We start from the raw sequence: 7,887 nt of genomic DNA, 5'->3' as shown, positions 1-7,887 counted from the left end.
GAAGAACACTATGAATGCATGGGATTTTCGAAAAATGCAAGAAAAATTTTTAAAGCATGCAATTGACACCAAACTTAAAAATTGACTCAAGACTCAAACAAGAAACACAAAATATTTTTGATTTTTATGATTTTATGAAATTTTTTTTTTTGAATTTTTATTAATTTTTTCGAAAATAAAGTTTAGAAAAACGAAAAATAAAAGAAAAATTTTGAAAAAGATTTTTGAAAAGAAAATTACCTAATCTGAGCAACAAGATGAACCGTCAGTTGTCCATACTCGAACAATCCCCGGCAACGGCGCCAAAAACTTGGTGGACGAAATTGTGATCAATAATATTGGCTCTTTGGTATGTACACAAAAACTATTGTGGCTCTTGGTTAAATTCACAACTCCGTTCAACTAACCAGCAAGTGTACTGGGTCGTCCAAGTAATAAACCTTACGTGAGTAAGGGTCGATCCCACAAAGATTGTTGGTATGAAGCAAGCTATGGTCACCTTGCAAATCTCAGTTAGGTAGATTAAAATTGTTTATGGGTTCGAAAATAGAAATAAGGAAATAGATGATATAGTAAAAGGGATAGAATACTTATGCAGATTCATTGGTAGGAATTTCAGATAAGCATATGGAGATACTGTATTACTCAAGGACGCCTGCTCTCCTACCGCTTCAACTCAATCCTTCTTACTCCTTTCCATGGCAAGCTTTGTATAGGGGTTCACCATCAGCGGTGGCTACTTTCAATCCTCTCGGGAAAATGATCCTATGCGGCTGTCACTCGCACGGCTAATCGTCTGGAGGCATCACCCATGGTTGATGGCTACATCCCATCCTCGCAGTGAGAACTAATGCTCACGCACTCTGTCACAGTACGGCTAATCACTGGTTGGTTCCCGCGCCTACTGGAATAGAATCCCTTGATTCTTTTGCGTCTGTCACTAACGCCCAGCACTTGCAAGTTTGAAGCACGTCACAGTCATTCATTACCGGAATCCTACTCGGAATACCACAGACAAGGTTAGACTTTCCGGATTCCCAGGATCCTACTCGGAATACCACAGACAAGGTGAGACTTTCCGGATCCTCATAAATGCCGCCATCTATCTAGCTTATACCACGAAGATTCTGTTGGGGAATCTAAGAGATACACGTTCAAGCTCGGTTGCATGTAGAACGGAAGTGGTTGTCAATCACACGCGTTCATAAGTGAGAATGATAATGAGGGTTATCTAACTCATCACATTCATCATGTTCTTGGGTACGAATGAATATCTTGGAATAAGAATAAAAGAGGAATTGAATAAAAGAAATAGAACTTCATTAATACTTGAGGTACAGCAGAGCTCCACACCCTTAATCTATGGTGTGCAGAAACTCCACCGTTGAAAATACATAAGTGAAAGAGGTTCAGGCATGGCCGAATGGCCAGCCCTCTCCATGATCAAATGACCGAATATTCAAAGAGATTAAACTGTCAAAAGATGTCTAATACAATAGATAAATGTCCTATATATACTAGACTAGCTACTAGGGTTTACATGAGTAAGTAATTGATGCATAAATCCACTTCCGGGGCCTACTTGGTGTGTGCTTGGGCTGAGCTTGATCTATCCACGAGCTGAGGCTTCTCTTGGAGTTGAACTTCGAGTTATGACGTGTTTTGGGCGTTCAACTCCGGATCATGACGTTTTTCTGGCGTTTAACTCCAGACAGCAGCATGAACTTGGCGTTCAACGCCAAGTTACGTCGTCAATTTCCGAATAAAGTATGGACTATTATATATTGCTGGAAATCCCTGGATGTCTACTTTCCAACGCCGTTGAGAGCGCGCCAATTGGAGTTCTGTAGCTCCGGAAATTCCATTTCGAGTGCAGGGAGGTCAGATTCCAACAGCATCAGCAGTCCTTTTGTCAGCCTTCTTCAGAGTTTTGCTCAAATCCCTCAATTTCAGTCAGAATTTACCTGAAATCACAGAAAAACACACAAACTCATAGTAAAGTCCAGAAATGTGAATTTAACATAAAAACTAGTGAAAACATCCCTAAAAGTAGCTTGAACTTACTAAAAACTACCTAAAAACAATGCCAAAAAGCGTATAAATTATCCGCTCATCACTAGTCAATGCCTTCTTGGCAAAGTTCTTTCCTCCTCAAAAATTGAGTAAGCTTAGAGTGGAAGTCCAAACCTTCAGACAGAAGGATGGAGAATCCCTCTATGAAACTTGGGAAAGATACAAACAATTTATCAGAAAATGTCCTTCTGACATGCTTTCTGAATGGAGCATCATAGGTATTTTCTATGATGGTCTCTCTGAACTATCCAAGATATCTTTGGATAGCTCTGCTGGAGGATCTCTTCATTTGAAGAAGACGCCTACAGAAGCTCAAGAGCTGATTGAAATGGTTGCAAATAACCAATTCATGTACACTTCTGAAAGGAATCCTGTGAACAATGGGACTAATCAGAAGAAAGGAGTTCTTGAGATTGATGCTCTGAATGCCATTCTGGCTCAGAACAAGATATTGACTCAACAAGTCAATTTGATCTCTCAAAGTCTGTCTGGAATGCAAAATGCACCAAGCAGTACTAAGGACGCTTCATCTGAAGAAGAAGCCTATGATCCTGAGAACCCTTCAATGGAAGAGGTGAATTACCTAGGAGAACCCTATGGAAACACCTATAATTCTTCATGGAGAAATCATCCAAATTTCTCATGGAAGGATCAACAGAGACCTCAACAAGGTTTCAACAACAATAATGGTGGAAGAAACAGGTTTAGCAATGGCAAGCCTTTTCCATCATCTTCTCAGCAACAGACAGAGAATTCTAAGCAGAACCCCTCTGACTTAGCAACCATGGTCTCTGATCTAATCAAAACCACTCAAAGTTTCATGACTGAAACAAGGTCCTCCATAAGGAATTTGGAGGCACAAGTGGGACAGCTGAGCAAGAAAGTTACTGAACTCCCTCCTAGTACTCTCCCAAGCAACACAAAAGAAAATCCAAAAGGAGAGTGCAAGGCCATTAACATGGCCGAATTTGGAGAGGAAGGAGAGGAAGTGAACGCCACTGAGGAAGACCTCAGTGGGCGTGCACTAACCTCTAATGAGTTCCCCAATGAGGAACCATGGGAATCTGAGGCTCAAAATGAGACCATAGAGATTCCATTGGACTTACTTCTGCCTTTCATGAGCTCTGATGAGTATTCTTCCTCTGAAGAGGATGAGTATGTCACTGAAGAGCAAGTTGCTAAATACCTTGGAGCAATCATGAAGCTGAATGACAAGTTATTTGGAAATGAGACTTGGGAGAATGAACCTCCTTTGCTCACCAAAGAACTGGATGACTTGTCTAGGCAGAAATTACCTCAAAAGAGACAAGATCCTGGGAAGTTTTCGATACCTTGTACCATAGGCACCATGACCTTCAAGAAGGCTCTGTGTGACTTAGGGTCAAGTGTAAACCTCATGCCTCTCTCTGTAATGGAGAAGCTAGGGATCTTTGAGCTGCAAGCTGCAAGAATCTCATTAGAGATGGCAGACAACTCAAGAAAACAAGCTCATGGACTTGTAGAGGATGTTTTGGTGAAGATTGAAGACCATTACATCCCTGCTGATTTCATAGTCCTAGAGACTGGGAAGTGCATGGATGAATCCATCATCCTTGGAAGACCCTTCCTAGCCACAGCAAAGGCTGTGATTGATGTTGATAGAGGTGAACTGATCATTCAAGTGAATGAAGAATCCTTAGTGTTTAAGGCTCAAGGATATCCCTCTGTCACCATGGAGAGGAAGCATGAAGAGCTTCTCTCAAATCAGAGACAAACAGAGCCCCCACAGTCAAACTCTAAGTTTGGTGTTGGGAGGCCACAACCAAACTCTAAGTTTGGTGTTGAACCCCCACATTCAAACTCTAAGTTTGGTGTTGGGAGGTTCCAACATTGCTCTGAGAAAATGTGAGGCTCCATGAGAGCCCTCTGTCAAGCTACTGACATTAAAGAAGCGCTTGTTGGGAGGCAACCCAATGTTATATTTTATCTATTTCTCTTTGTTATTTTATATTTTTTGTAGGTTGATGATCATAAGAAGACACAAAATCAATTGAAAAAGCAAAAACAGAATGAAAAACAGGAAGAAAAATAGCACACCCTGGAGGAAGAACCCACTGGCGTTTAAACGCCAGTGAGGCTAGCAGTTGGGCGTTTAACGCCCAGTCTGGCACCATTCTGGGCGTTTAACGCCAGAAAGGGGCACCAGACTGGCGTTAAACGCCAGAAAAGGGCAAGAACCTGGCGTTAAACGCCAGGAATGGGCACCAGCCTGGCGTTTAACGCCAGAAATGGCTCAAAACGAGATTTTGCTTGCCATTTGGTGCAGGGATGACTTTTCCTTGACACCACAGGATCTGTGGACCCCACAGGATCCCCACCAACCCCACCACTCTCTCTCTTCTTCACCCATTCACTAATCACCTCCATACCTCTTCCCCAAAAATCCTTCACCTATCAAATCCCTTCTTTCTCTTCACCACTCACATCCATCCTTCATAAAACCCCACCTACCTCACCATTCAAATTCAAACCACTTTCCCTCCCAAACTCCCCCATCAATGGCCGAACCATGACCCCCCTCTCCTATATAAACCCTTCTTCACCCCTTCATTTTCACACAACCTAAACACCACTTCTCCCCCTCTTTGGCCGAACACAAAGCCATTCCCTTCTTCCTCATTCCTTCTTCTTCTACTCTCTTCTTTCTTCTTTTGCTCGAGGACGAGCAAACCTTTTAAGTTTGGTGTGGTAAAAGCATTGCTTTTTGTTTTTAGATAACCATTTATGGCATCCAAGGCCGGAAAAACCTCTAGAAAGAGGAAAGGGAAGGCAAAAGCTTTCACCTCCGAGTCATGGGAGATGGAGAGATTCATCTCAAGGGTGCATCAAGACCACTTCTATGAAGTTGTGGCCATGAAGAAGGGTCAACTTTGATCAAAGGTTGGACCAAGTCCTCATAGACATTTGTGAAGAGGGCGCTCAATGGAAGAGAAATTCAAGAGGAAAGCCGGTTCAACTGAGAAGGCATGACCTCAAGCCCATCACTAAGAAAAGGATGGAGCAAACAAGAGATCCCTCTCATCATGAGATCCCTGAGATACCTCAAGGGATGCACTTTCCTCCACAAAACTATTGGGAGCAAATCAACACCTCCCTAGGAGAACTGAGTTCCAACATGGAACAACTAAGGGTGGAGCACCAAGAACACTCCATTCTCCTCCATGAAATTAAAGAAGATCAAAGAATCATGAGAGATGAGCAACAAAGACAAGGAAGAAACATTGAGGAGCTCAAGCACTCCATAAGACCTTCAAGACGAAGAACAAGCCGCCATCACTGAGGTGGACCCGTTCTTTAATCTCCTTGTTCTTTATTTTCTTGTTTTTTCGAATTTTTATGCTTATGTTTGTCCATGTTTGTGTCTTATGATCATTAGTGTCTTAATGTCTATGCCTTAAAGTTATGAATGTCCTATGAATCCATCACCTCTCTTAAATGAAAACTGTTTTTATTACAAAAGAACAAGAAGTACAGGATTTCGAATTCATCTTTAAAACTAGCTTAATTAGTTTGATGTGGTGACAATACTTTTTGTTTTCTGAATGTATGCTTGAACAGTGCATATGTCTTTTGAATTTGTTGTTCATGAATGTTAAAATTGTTGGCTCTTGAAAGAATGATGAAAAAGGAGAAATGTTACTGAGGATCTGAAAAATCATAAAAATGATTCTTGAAGCAAGAAAAAGCAGTGAATACAAAAAAAAAAAGAGAAAGAGAAAAACGAAAAAAAAAAGAAAAAGAAAGAAAAAGAAAGAAATAAAGTTGTGATCCAAGGCAAAAAGAGTGTGCTTAAGAACCCTGGACACCTCTAGTTGGGGACTCTAGCAAAGCTGAGTCACAATCTGAAAAGGTTCACCCAATTATGTGTCTGTGGCATGTATGTATCCGGTGGTAATACTGGAAGACAGAGTGCTTTGGGCCACGGCCAAGACTCATAAAGTAGCTGTGTTCAAGAATCATCATACTTAACTAGGAGAATCAATAACACTATTTGGACTCTGAGTTCCTAGAGAAGCCAATCATTCTGAATCTCAAAGGATAAAGTGAGATGCCAAAACTGTTCAGAGGCAAAAAGCTACTAGTCCCGCTCATCTAATTTGGAGCTAAGTTTCATTGATAATTAGGAGTCTATAGTATATTCTCTTCTTTTTATCTTATTTGATTTTCAGTTGCTTGGGGACAAGCAACAATTTAAGTTTGGTGTTGTGATGAGCGGATAATTTGTACGCTTTTTGGCATTGTTTTTAGTATGTTTTTAGTATGATCTAGTTAGTTTTTAGTATATTTTTATTAGTTTTTAGTTAAAATTCACTTTTCTGGACTTTACTATGAGTTTGTGTGTTTTTCTGTGATTTCAGGTATTTTCTGGCTGAAATTGAGGGACCTGAGCAAAAATCTGATTCAGAGACTGAAAAGGACTGCAGATGCTGTTGGATTCTGACCTCCCTGCACTCGAAGTGGATTTTCTGGAGCTACAGAAGCCCAATTGGCACGCTCTCAACAGCGTTGGAAAGTAGACATCCTGGGCTTTCCAGCAATATATGATAGTCCATACTTTGCCCAAGATTTGATGGCCCAAACCGGCGTTCAAAGTCACCCTCAGGATTTCCAGCGTTAAACGCCGGAACTGGCACCAAAATGGGAGTTAAACGCCCAAACTGGCATAAAAGTTGGCGTTTAACTCCAAGAAGAGTCTCTACACGAAAATGCTTCATTGCTCAACCCAAGCACACACCAAGTGGGCCCGAAAGTGGATTTTTATGTCATTTACTCATCTCTGTACACCCTAGGCTACTAGTTCTCTATATATAGGACCTTTTACTATTGTATTTTTTATCTTGGTTCTTCTGGTTCCCTCTCTGGGGCCGAAACCAATGATCACTTTTGTTCTTATGTATTTTCAACGGTGGAGTTTCTACACACCATAGATTAAGGTGTGGAGCTCTGCTGTACCTCGAGTATTAATGCAATTACTATTGTTCTTCTATTCAATTCCGCTTGTTCTTTGTCCAAGATATCACTTGTTCTTCAACTTGATGAATGTGATGATCCGTGACACTCATCATCATTCTCACCTATGAACGTGTGACTGACAACCACCTCCGTTCTACCTTAGATTGGGTGAATATCTCTTGGATTCTTTAACCGGAATCTTCGTGGTATAGGCTAGAACTGATGGCGGCATTCAAGAGAATCCGGAAGGTCTAACCTTGTTTGTGGTATTCTGAGTAGGATTCAATGATTGAATGACTGTGACGTGCTTCAAACTCCTAGCAGGCGGGGCGTTAGTGACAGACGCAAAAGAATCACTGGATTCTATTCCGGCCTGACCGAGAACCGACAGCTGATTAGCCATATGCTGTGACAGAGCATAGGAACATTTTTACTGAGAGGATGGGAGGTAGCCACTGACAACGGTGAAACCCTACATAAGCTTGCCATGGAAAGGAGTAAGAAGGATTGGATGAAGACAGTAGGAAAGTAGAGAGACGGAAGGGAAGGCATCTTCATACGCTTATCTGAAGTTCCTACCAATGAATTACATAAGTACCTCTATCTTTATCTTTATGCTTTATTCGTATATCACTATACCCATTTGAGTCTGCCTGACTAAGATTTACAAGGTGACCATAGCTTGCTTCATACCAACAATCTCCGTGGGATCGACCCTTACTCGCGTAAGGTTTATTACTTGGACGACCTAGTGCACTTGCTGGTTAGTTGTGCGAAGTTGTGTTTATGCCATGGTATTGAACACCAAGTTTTTGGGGTTCA

At 41.4% G+C, this 7,887-nt stretch overlaps 1 non-coding gene across 1 annotated transcript; it reads right to left on the bottom strand.

Annotated features, from left to right (window-relative positions):
- Positions 1–2,164: 2,164 nt before the first annotated feature.
- On the bottom strand, positions 2,165–2,272 carry LOC130952578 (small nucleolar RNA R71). The gene has a single exon (XR_009074757.1). It is a non-coding gene; the product is annotated as a small nucleolar RNA R71 (small nucleolar RNA).
- Positions 2,273–7,887: the final 5,615 nt, after the last annotated feature.

This window comes from Arachis stenosperma, chromosome 9, assembly GCF_014773155.1.
Source record: "Arachis stenosperma cultivar V10309 chromosome 9, arast.V10309.gnm1.PFL2, whole genome shotgun sequence".
Taxonomy (NCBI): domain Eukaryota; kingdom Viridiplantae; phylum Streptophyta; class Magnoliopsida; order Fabales; family Fabaceae; genus Arachis; species Arachis stenosperma.
This window is presented reverse-complemented; position numbering and strand designations above follow the sequence as displayed.